The following is a 9,776-nucleotide window of genomic DNA, read 5'->3' on the forward strand; positions in this document are numbered from 1 at the left end:
TTACTACCCATGTAGCTTATAAAGGATGGAAGGCATGTATTTAACCTATTTTCATGTGTTGATTAAAACCAAACTTTCTATTTTAGAATAAAGTTTTTATTTACAAAATTTGACTTAATAATAGAAATCATGTTTTATTTATCATCTTATAAATGGGACATATAAATATAGCAATTAAGTTCTACTCAAACAATACACAAAAAAATCCCACAAAAATGAATTTGTGAGTTAAGGCCATCCCCTTATTTTTTTTGGAAGTTTTCTGCAATGCTTTTTAAGTTATTTCTTTGAAGAGTTCATGCAATGTACCTTGATCATATTTATACTAGTTTCTTCCCTACTGCTCTCAGACCCAACACCATCACCTTACCTATAATAAGTTCCTGTTTTGTTTGTTTTTATTTAATAATCCGCCAATTCCATTTTGTGCTGTCCATGTATTTCTGCATGTGTGGACAACCACTGGAGTTCATACAAACCACACCCTTAAGGAAAACTGTCGAGCCATAAGCAGTTCATACCTCCTCAGAAATAAGAATCATGAACCTCTTCCCATTCTGTTGTAGAATGTTAACTAAATTAAATTATCAGAAATACTTTGCAAGCAACTATGGCTACCATATGGTTATGAGTGCAGTTGCTTTGCTATATCTAGAAGATATTGTTTGTTTCACTTTTTCTTGGCCCCCTTTTTCTCTTACCATTCCAAAGTTAGCATTGTTCACAAAAGAGAATGTGTCCATAGCATTTATAAGTATTATAAAAGTAGTAAGGTCATTAATAAAAAAGAAATATATTGCTATATTAATCTTTTCTAAAGCAGACATCAATGAATTAGTATTTTTACTGGAATCAAATTTTTAAATTGTCTTTTTAACGTATTTTTTTTTTTTTTTTTAGGTCTTTGAAAACCTTTTACTATGTGTTTTGATTGTATTCAACTCCTCTATGGGCTGCTCCCAGGTCCAGATCCCTTCTTTCCCTGCCCATTCAACTTTGTTTGTTTGTTTGTTTAGATTTTACTCATCAAGTCTAATTTGATCTACCCATATATTCTTGGATGTGTGGTCTTTCACTGTAGTGTGGTTGACTTACCATGGACAACACTTAAAAAAAAAAAACTGACTCTCCCTCTCTCATCAACCACCAATATCTTTGTACCCTGTGGGCAACAATAGCACTTGGCCTAGCAAGACAGGTTTACTGGTGAAATAGTGATGCACACATTATGAGAACAATCAACAGCTATCTGATTGGACTGAAGTCATGTTCCAAACAATACAACCCATATATTTCATCATTTGCCAGGGGAAGAACTTGTGGCAAGGAAGGTCATAGGCTGAAGAACAGAACCTACTACTAGAGATCCTACTAGTATTACTCTTCTAGAAATAATGTTAAACTCACATCTGAACACTTGTTGCCATCAATTAATCCATCTCTCTAAATGCATCATAAAATATTCTTTTTGTACTATGTATTAACAGCAAGACACCATTTTTTTTCAAGATGTAGAGTATAACTATCTAAAGAATTTTCAACCCTAAATCACACATCTATATACCAATCCCTTCCATAGGATAGGGTTCATTGCAGAAGAGTGGCTGAAACACTATAGCTCTGGGTGACAGATGCAAAAAAGCTGGGACCACTGCACATGTGATGTCACAGCAATGGTGGCAGCATGCAGAAGCTCTATGTAAGTTCAAGTAAGACCAAATCCCAACATGTAGAGGAGAGGAAGACTTAGTTTCAACCCTAGCCAACTGATAGTTAGCAACTGATAGCTGCTTGAAATGAATTTAATTATTGATTAATATATATCTGTGTATTACTATTTTATTAGAATTTAATTGCCCCATTCACTAGTATAACTCAATGAAGTATGTAAAAATATTGAATTTAGATCAGATTTTTCTTCTATCAGGTTTTCATGATTTTTCTTTTCTATTAATAATTAACATTCAACATGTCCTCATTAGTGTAATTAACATAACTTCACATAATTACAGGTGCAGAATGATTGATGTCATTTCTAAATTATTTCACTCATAATATCAGGCAGAATTATAAAACAATGTCATAATTTAATGATACAATGTGAGAAAATGTCATTAATAGATTGGAATAATTTCTTTAATCCTTACATAACTTTCTAAAAGAAAATAATTCCTCTATTTCTAATGCACAAAAATAAATATTGGCTAATTTTATTTACATATTATTGAATTAGCTTATGTAAGATGTAAAGGTGAAAAGTTTTTACAATTTTTTCTACATGTATAATCACAATTTTATCCATTATTTAAGACTTCAATAGACAAATTTGTAAGAAATGTGAAATTGTATACCTTCTTAGAGTTGCATTCAAATTATGAAGTTTCAGAGAAATTGAATACAAATTTATATTTATAATAATTTTTAAACTAATATTTCTCAGTGTATTAAAATATTTTAAAAAATAGAATTCAGGGATCTAGTGTTAGCTGGAAAGAAAGAAAAATATAATTTAGATTACATTTTGACCTAACAATTCTTATTTAATTAAATCAACCAAAATAATTTTAGTTTTTTTTTTTTTTTTTTTTAGAGACTGGTTAGAGATGTTATTTCCTAAACCTCTCATAAGCCCCCAAAAGAAACAATACACACAGTAACACAATTTTAAAATGTCCAATGTTAAGAGCAAGCCCTCACAAAGACCATTATGAAGTTTCAACAGTGCTGAGACATGCTCAGGTTCACCTGCCAACTCTCCTATTTGCAAGTAAAATTTGCCCTCTTTCCTAATCAGCTGCTGGAGAGCTGATTATTTTCCATTTATGTAATGCTATCTGCCAGCCTCTCAAATGTTTTAGTCCTTACTTTGGGACCATCTCAGACTCATTAGCCTTCTGTCTGACAGAGCCAACAAGACTCTCTGACAGCCAGAGACTAGGAAAAGTCATGCCTCTGAGTCAAGATCTTTCCAGGAAAATATATTTAAGACAAATTAAACTATGTATGCCATATATTTAAATGCTAATTTATATATTAAAGTAACAGAGTCAAATATTCAATATTATTGTTAGTAAAACAGCATAGTTTTTAAATTTTTAATACAACCAAAATAATTTTATTTTTCATAAATATTCAAACAATATCTTTCCTTAAATTTTCAGTCTTCTTTTTATCAATATGTCAACATCTTTAATCACATTTAGCTAATAATAAAAATGTCATTTGATCATGACCAAAAGTAATCAAATAGTATCATTTTAGACTATTTAACCCGAGACAGTATATAAATATTTCTATATAAACAGTACTTTAGGTCAAATTTATATATAAAGTTTGAAGCTATAAGTTGAAATTAAACCTTTTAATTAAAAACTATTTAAATTAAACTCATTAGTAACCTAAACTAGCAAGAATTTGATTAATAAAAACAGTTTTTAAAGGTCTATAATTTGTTATAGGAGAAATTAAGTGTGCAAATACTTAGTTTTAATGTGAGTTAGTGTGTACAAATGATGTATGTGGTGAGGGTATTTCAAACAGCATTTCATGATAAGTGTCGTTCCACAGATATCAGTTTGCATTGGTTACCTAAGTTATTTATGTCATCTGTCTGGGAAAACCCAAGGGTGCCCGTCTATTTTGATTGAGGCAAACATATCAATCAGAAGGACATAGACTCTTACAATGTCATAAATTTACATAAAAGAGCTATAAAAACCTCATGGCCTTATGCGTTTTGTCCTAGACACTGTAAGCCCAATTATATAGTGATTCGGGAGCATTAAAGAACCAATCTGGGGTCACAGAGTTAATGTTCATGCCTGAATTAGAGTAGGATGATTCACAAGTTTTCCCGTTTCTTAAACTACACTTTTAGCCATCCCATTGTGTATGTTCTTACAGTGTTATTTTCATTAACATTATTATAATTACTAATGATTGGAAGAAGAAACAAAATGGAAATTTACTTATGACATGTATAAAATAATTTAAATAATTTCAAATGCAGACTATTTTTTTTAAATTACCTTGAACATTAAACTGTGAATATATATATCACTGAGGTTTTTAAGAAACATACCATTATAATATCATGATTTATACATACATAGACCCGACTATTTCATTGTAAAGTAAATTGTGGGTTATGTGCTAATGGTGTGTGTGGGTGTGTGCGCACGCGCATGCATGCACTTATGTGTATGTAGATGTATATGCCCAAGTGTGAATGAGAAAGGTGAAAGCCAAAGAACTCCAAGCATTATTTATCAATGTCTTCGAACAGTTGTGTGTGTGGTGTGTGTGTGTATGTGTGTGTGTGTGACACACACACAGAGAGAGAGAGAGAGAGAGGGGGACTTGGAAATCACCAAGTCGGCTCAGCTTTCTTGCCCTCATGTCCAGGTATTTACATTTCCCTGTGTCATCAGAAATAGGATCATTCTCTACTGTATTTGGCATATTTAACATGGCTTCTTTGAACCAATCTCACATCCTCCAGATTGGGGAACAACTAATATAATTACAAAACTATCGCGGAGGCCCTGCACATGATGCATTGGTATATAATTTCAGTGACTACATACAAATCATTGGTTACAACATGTGTGGTGGTTTCTCATAAAATGAAAATTAGTATTAGCATATGATCCAGCTAAAGCAATGCACAGGTATCTCTAAAGGACTCAGTACCCTACCACAGAGAGAGCTACACATCCATGTTTATTGCTGATCTATTCACAACAGCAAGGCAATGGAATTAACCTACATATCTAACAACCGGAGGATCAGTAATAAAAATAGGGTTCAGACACACAATGGACTTTACTCAATTATAAAGAAAGATTAATCTTTGAAAATTTAGTTCAATGAGTATAACTGGACAATAAGATTTAAAAAAAGATAGGCATTCGCTTATATGTGGATCCTAGCTTACAATTTCTAATACTTGTATATTTGCACTTTTGTGAAACAGTGAGGAAGTAAAAATAGGCTCATGAAATGAGACAAAATAGACCTTAATGTAGAGATAGAGAGAGAGATAATAGAACACATAAGATTAGGAAATGTCAGGGGTATATTGAGGGTGATTATGAAAGAGTTTAAGAATACACGGGAGCAAGCCCATGGGAGAAAAGGAATATGAGGGCAGCTCAAACCAAACCAAATATGGGTGAAAGTCTCTGAGAGAAATTCCTACCTTATACACTCTTCAATGAACCAAGGGGCAGGAGGTTGGAACAGCAGTAAAAGGCAACACACATTCGCACACAAACAAACACACACAGAGGCATATATACACACACAGGCATGTACACACATACATTATAATAATATAAATATAAATAACAAAAGTTTTAAAATCACTTAGCAGAGCCGGGCGTGGTGGCGCATGCCTGTAATCCCAGCACTCGGGAGGCAGAGGCAGGCGGATCGCTGTGAGTTCGAGGCCAGCCTGGTCTACAAAGTGAGTCCGGGACAGCCAAGGCTACACAGAGAGACCTTGTCTCAAAAAACCAACAACAACAACAAAAAATAAAATAAATAAAATCACTTAGCAGGGGAAAGCAAATAATTTCTTAATGGGAGCTCATGAGTATAATTATCATGCAACTAAAATAAAAATAAATAAAAATAAACATCTGAAAGACAGTAGAAGATTGTTATAAAACCAACATAGAATCAGTGATACAGTGAGTAGTATCCTTCAAAGGATTATTTTTAATGCTGTTCCAAGTCATCTAATCCACAACTCTCATCACTTAGCAATGAAGTTATCTCATAATTTTTACTATTGTCCAAGTGAGAGTTCACTATCTAAGTAAGGTAAAATGCTAAATCAACAGTAAGAATGTAGCCATGTTATTGGCCAGATCCACCTGTTAAACATTTGAACGAACGTAAATAGATTTTCATATAAGCATATGGTAGATTTACATATAAGTTATATAAACACATATAAATGTGTATGATATAACTATGACATTTATACTTAAACTTTAGACCTTTTAGAAAATGAGCATAACCGGAAAATGAGATAATAAAGGCTCAAATATGTAACTGCAGAAGATTTTCATTCATATACGTATTCACATATATGCATATGTACTCCTGTGTGTATGTTTATATATAATCTGTAGAAAAATAATGACTAAAGCACATTTCAATGATGGGCTGCTACACAAGTACTTTAAAAGAAGGACAGTAAATGCCAGTCAGGAGATAAATGGGTTGTGTGAACATTGATTGTTGTACTAATACTGCCTTGCTACATATTATTTTTATAATGTTTGCACTATAAAAATGACAGAAAAGTTATCGTCTCAGGCTATAACATATTTTTAGAGACAATAACCCAGGGAAATTGGCTCCCAGATGATAAAGTCTTAAAAATAAGGCTCTTCAACGATTTTTTTTTAAACTTTTACTCTTTTTCATTAATCTTGTCCCTTCTTGTTCCCTGACATTGTTTAGCATTGCATCATAGCTTTATTTGTGGCCCATGAATACTATTTACCAATACTAGATTACCTTTAGCTTTTCTTGTTATTTCTTTGGTCTGTGCTAGATCCATGTGCTAGGTCATAAGCAGGAAACAGAAGGTTGCAGCCAAGCTGGCCTTTCTGCTCCCTGTGTACACATTATAGATAGGCTTACAGGGAGGTCAGCCAGAGAAACAGTGGCTACCTGCTCTCACACTGAGAACAAAGTCACCTTCACAGTATGCCAGAAAGTTCTGCCACTCTCTCTTCTCCTCTCTGTGGGGAGAAACCTCTCTGGTAAGGCTCTGAACCTGACCTCCCAACCATGACAAGACAGCCTTCAGGATACCACGCTGCTCCGTGGCTAATGCCACTGTTTCACACTGTTTCATATTTCAACCTCTGACACGCCTTACTATCGTTAAAGATACGAAGTTGAGTTTTATAAGAGTGTTAGCTTTTCTTTGCCTTAGTTTATGTTATGGCTTGAGTCTTTCTTGATTTTGATGATGGCAGCAACTCTCACTTCTGTGTCATTGTCTTCAATATTCCAGTTCATAAAAAGAAACGTGACCATGGGAAATAACAATTCTTTACCATGCCCTGCTTATCATGTACTCCAAATACTTGAATAAAAAAATACCAACAATTCAACTCCTGCTTTAATTAAATATGGGGCAGCAGAGGTCAGATTTATAATAATCTAAAATAAAAAAAATAAGAAAGTAAACCAAACAAAATCAATAATATAATGCTCAATAGAGTAGATGACAATAAAGTTCACTGACCCTTTGAAAGCAAACAAGTAAGGTAAGCTTTTATGTGTATTTTTATGGTAGCCAGCAATTTATTTTATAAGCAGAGAAAGTAGGAAAAATGTGTTTCTGTCTTACCAAAGAGGAACAAATAATATTAATTTTATTTGAAATTATAAAATTATGCGCAGTTCAATACCAAATTCGGCAATCTATTTCTTTAAAAATGGAGGAGTCAAGATCATTATTTCATATACCCACTGATATCTTCAAGACTATAATTATTTCAAGAAATAGAATAAAATGAGTACTTATCGAAAACATTTTATATTTCATACAATATGAAAAATGTTTCCATTGATATACATAATGAAGAAAAGGATATTGTTGTATTTTCTTTTTTGTTTAAAAGGAAAAGGAATTCTTTCTTGCTTCAACTTAGAATTAATGTATAATAAAGTGAAAACTGGCAAATATGGTGTAGAACTCTGCCACACTTTTATATTCCTTATTTTTTTATGCTGGAACCCACATTCATGTACCTACTTTCTGATCCTATTTTCCAACTACAAGTATAGTAACTTTTACCTTTTTATTATGAAATGAGGAAAGCACTGTCAACAAATAAGATGTATGCCTGACTTAGCTTAATTTGAATTGACTATACCATTTAAAGATAAGCTAAAATTTTATAAATAAAATTCAAACAGATATAGCTTTTTTGTATGAACACAGCACTTTTTTTTGTGTGTGTCTGACTTGATACTTCAGTTCTTTGACCAGAACACAGAAATGTGTGCTTAAGTTGATCACACATTTGAAAGTCATTTCCAGATTGTTTTATGTGTGACTGGTGGGGTTTATTTTCTACTTGTGGATGTGAATCAAAGTCTTTACACTTAATAAACATAATCATGATTAGTATACCTATGCCATATCATAATAAGTATGAGCACTTTGAATTTTTACAGGAAGGCTTAGTTGTTTAGGGGTTAAGATGTTTTTTTTAGGTCTAGATAGATGTTTTAAGTTGGTAATCATGAAATATGATCCATTTGATTTATATTCAGAATTTTAGACTCATCAAGATAGGAAAGATATTTTCTTCAAGGCTTCCAAATTCAAATAGACAAAATACTATGAATGTAACATACATATAATTCCTGATTGTTTCATGGTTCTTCTTGCTGTAGGTACATTATTGTATTTGTGTATAATAATATGAATATATGTGTAAAACTCTTAATAAAAATGTAAAACAATTCATAAAAATTTCATACTGTTGAAGCTGTTGACTATAAACCCAGGTTACACTGTGCACTGTTCATAAATCCCTCTACAGAATTTCTGTTACATAAAATAAGTTCATGGTGGGTGGTCATGGTGCATGCTTTTAGTCCAAGAACTCGAGCAGAGAAAGGCAAATCTCTGAATTCCAGCCAGATCACAAAAGCCTTGGTCTTTGGATGTGATCTGAGAAGCCATGTTGCTGAGTTAAAATTCCACCACAGTAGCTGCTCCTGTAAATGTGTGAGTGACTGCTCATATTCCTGTCACCCTGTTGCAAACTATTTCTGAAACATGATGATACTAGACTTCGTTCTCCCTCTTTCATGAGCTTACACGCAATTATATTTAAGACATAGAATGCCAGGTATTTTCTTAGGCTCAAGAAATTAGTGCCCATGAAGCTAAAAGTTCCTATTTACTCCACAGTCCCATGTTTCCTGACCTTTCTTTATATCAACTTGTTCTTTCACTTTTCTGCATGGCCATCTGCCATACTGCTTTCATACCTCTGCATGAGGTTGGGAATATATTTGAATCTCTTACCCATTACACATTGAAATCATTTTTTGTTTCTCTTGTAACCATGTGAAATAGACTTCATCTTGTGTAAGTTTGGAATTGTCTAAACCATTATCTTCTCCCTTTCTAAGAATATAAGTACATTACCAAGGGGCCCTTCCTGCCACTTCTGCCAGATGATTACATAGACACAGTGGGCAGAGATTAGCATACCACTTACTGATAGGGTTAGATAGGCTGGTGAGCAGCCCCAGGGATGCTCTAGTCTCCTTCTAGTGCTGAGATTAGAAGCCTGCATCACCATGACTTACACTTAAATGGGAATATGGAAGAGAGAAATTAGGTTCTCATTCTAGAAAGGTAAATAGCCCACATTTTACTTTTTATTATATCAACAACCGTTCCTTTGTTTTTCCATTTTTATTTCTTCTGGTTTTGTTTTATTTTGAGCTTGTTCTTTATTCTTTGCCTAAACTGCCCTACAACTAGTAGCTCAACTGCTAGTCCTAACTCCCCTTAGTGTGACTAAATCTATTGCTTCCACTGCTTAGTGATCTCTAATTTTGAATGTAAGGAAAAAGTACATACATTTTTAAAAAATGAGTGAAGTCTGTTCAGATTGCCTGCTATATCTCTCTTTGTTCTTGTTCTTGTTTGATCTTGATCTTCTTTTCTTCTTCTTCTTCTTCTTCTTCTTCTTCTTCTTCTTCTTCTTCTTCTTCTTCTTCTT

The sequence above is a fragment of the Acomys russatus genome, chromosome 8, assembly GCF_903995435.1.
Source record: "Acomys russatus chromosome 8, mAcoRus1.1, whole genome shotgun sequence".
Lineage (NCBI taxonomy): Eukaryota > Metazoa > Chordata > Mammalia > Rodentia > Muridae > Acomys > Acomys russatus.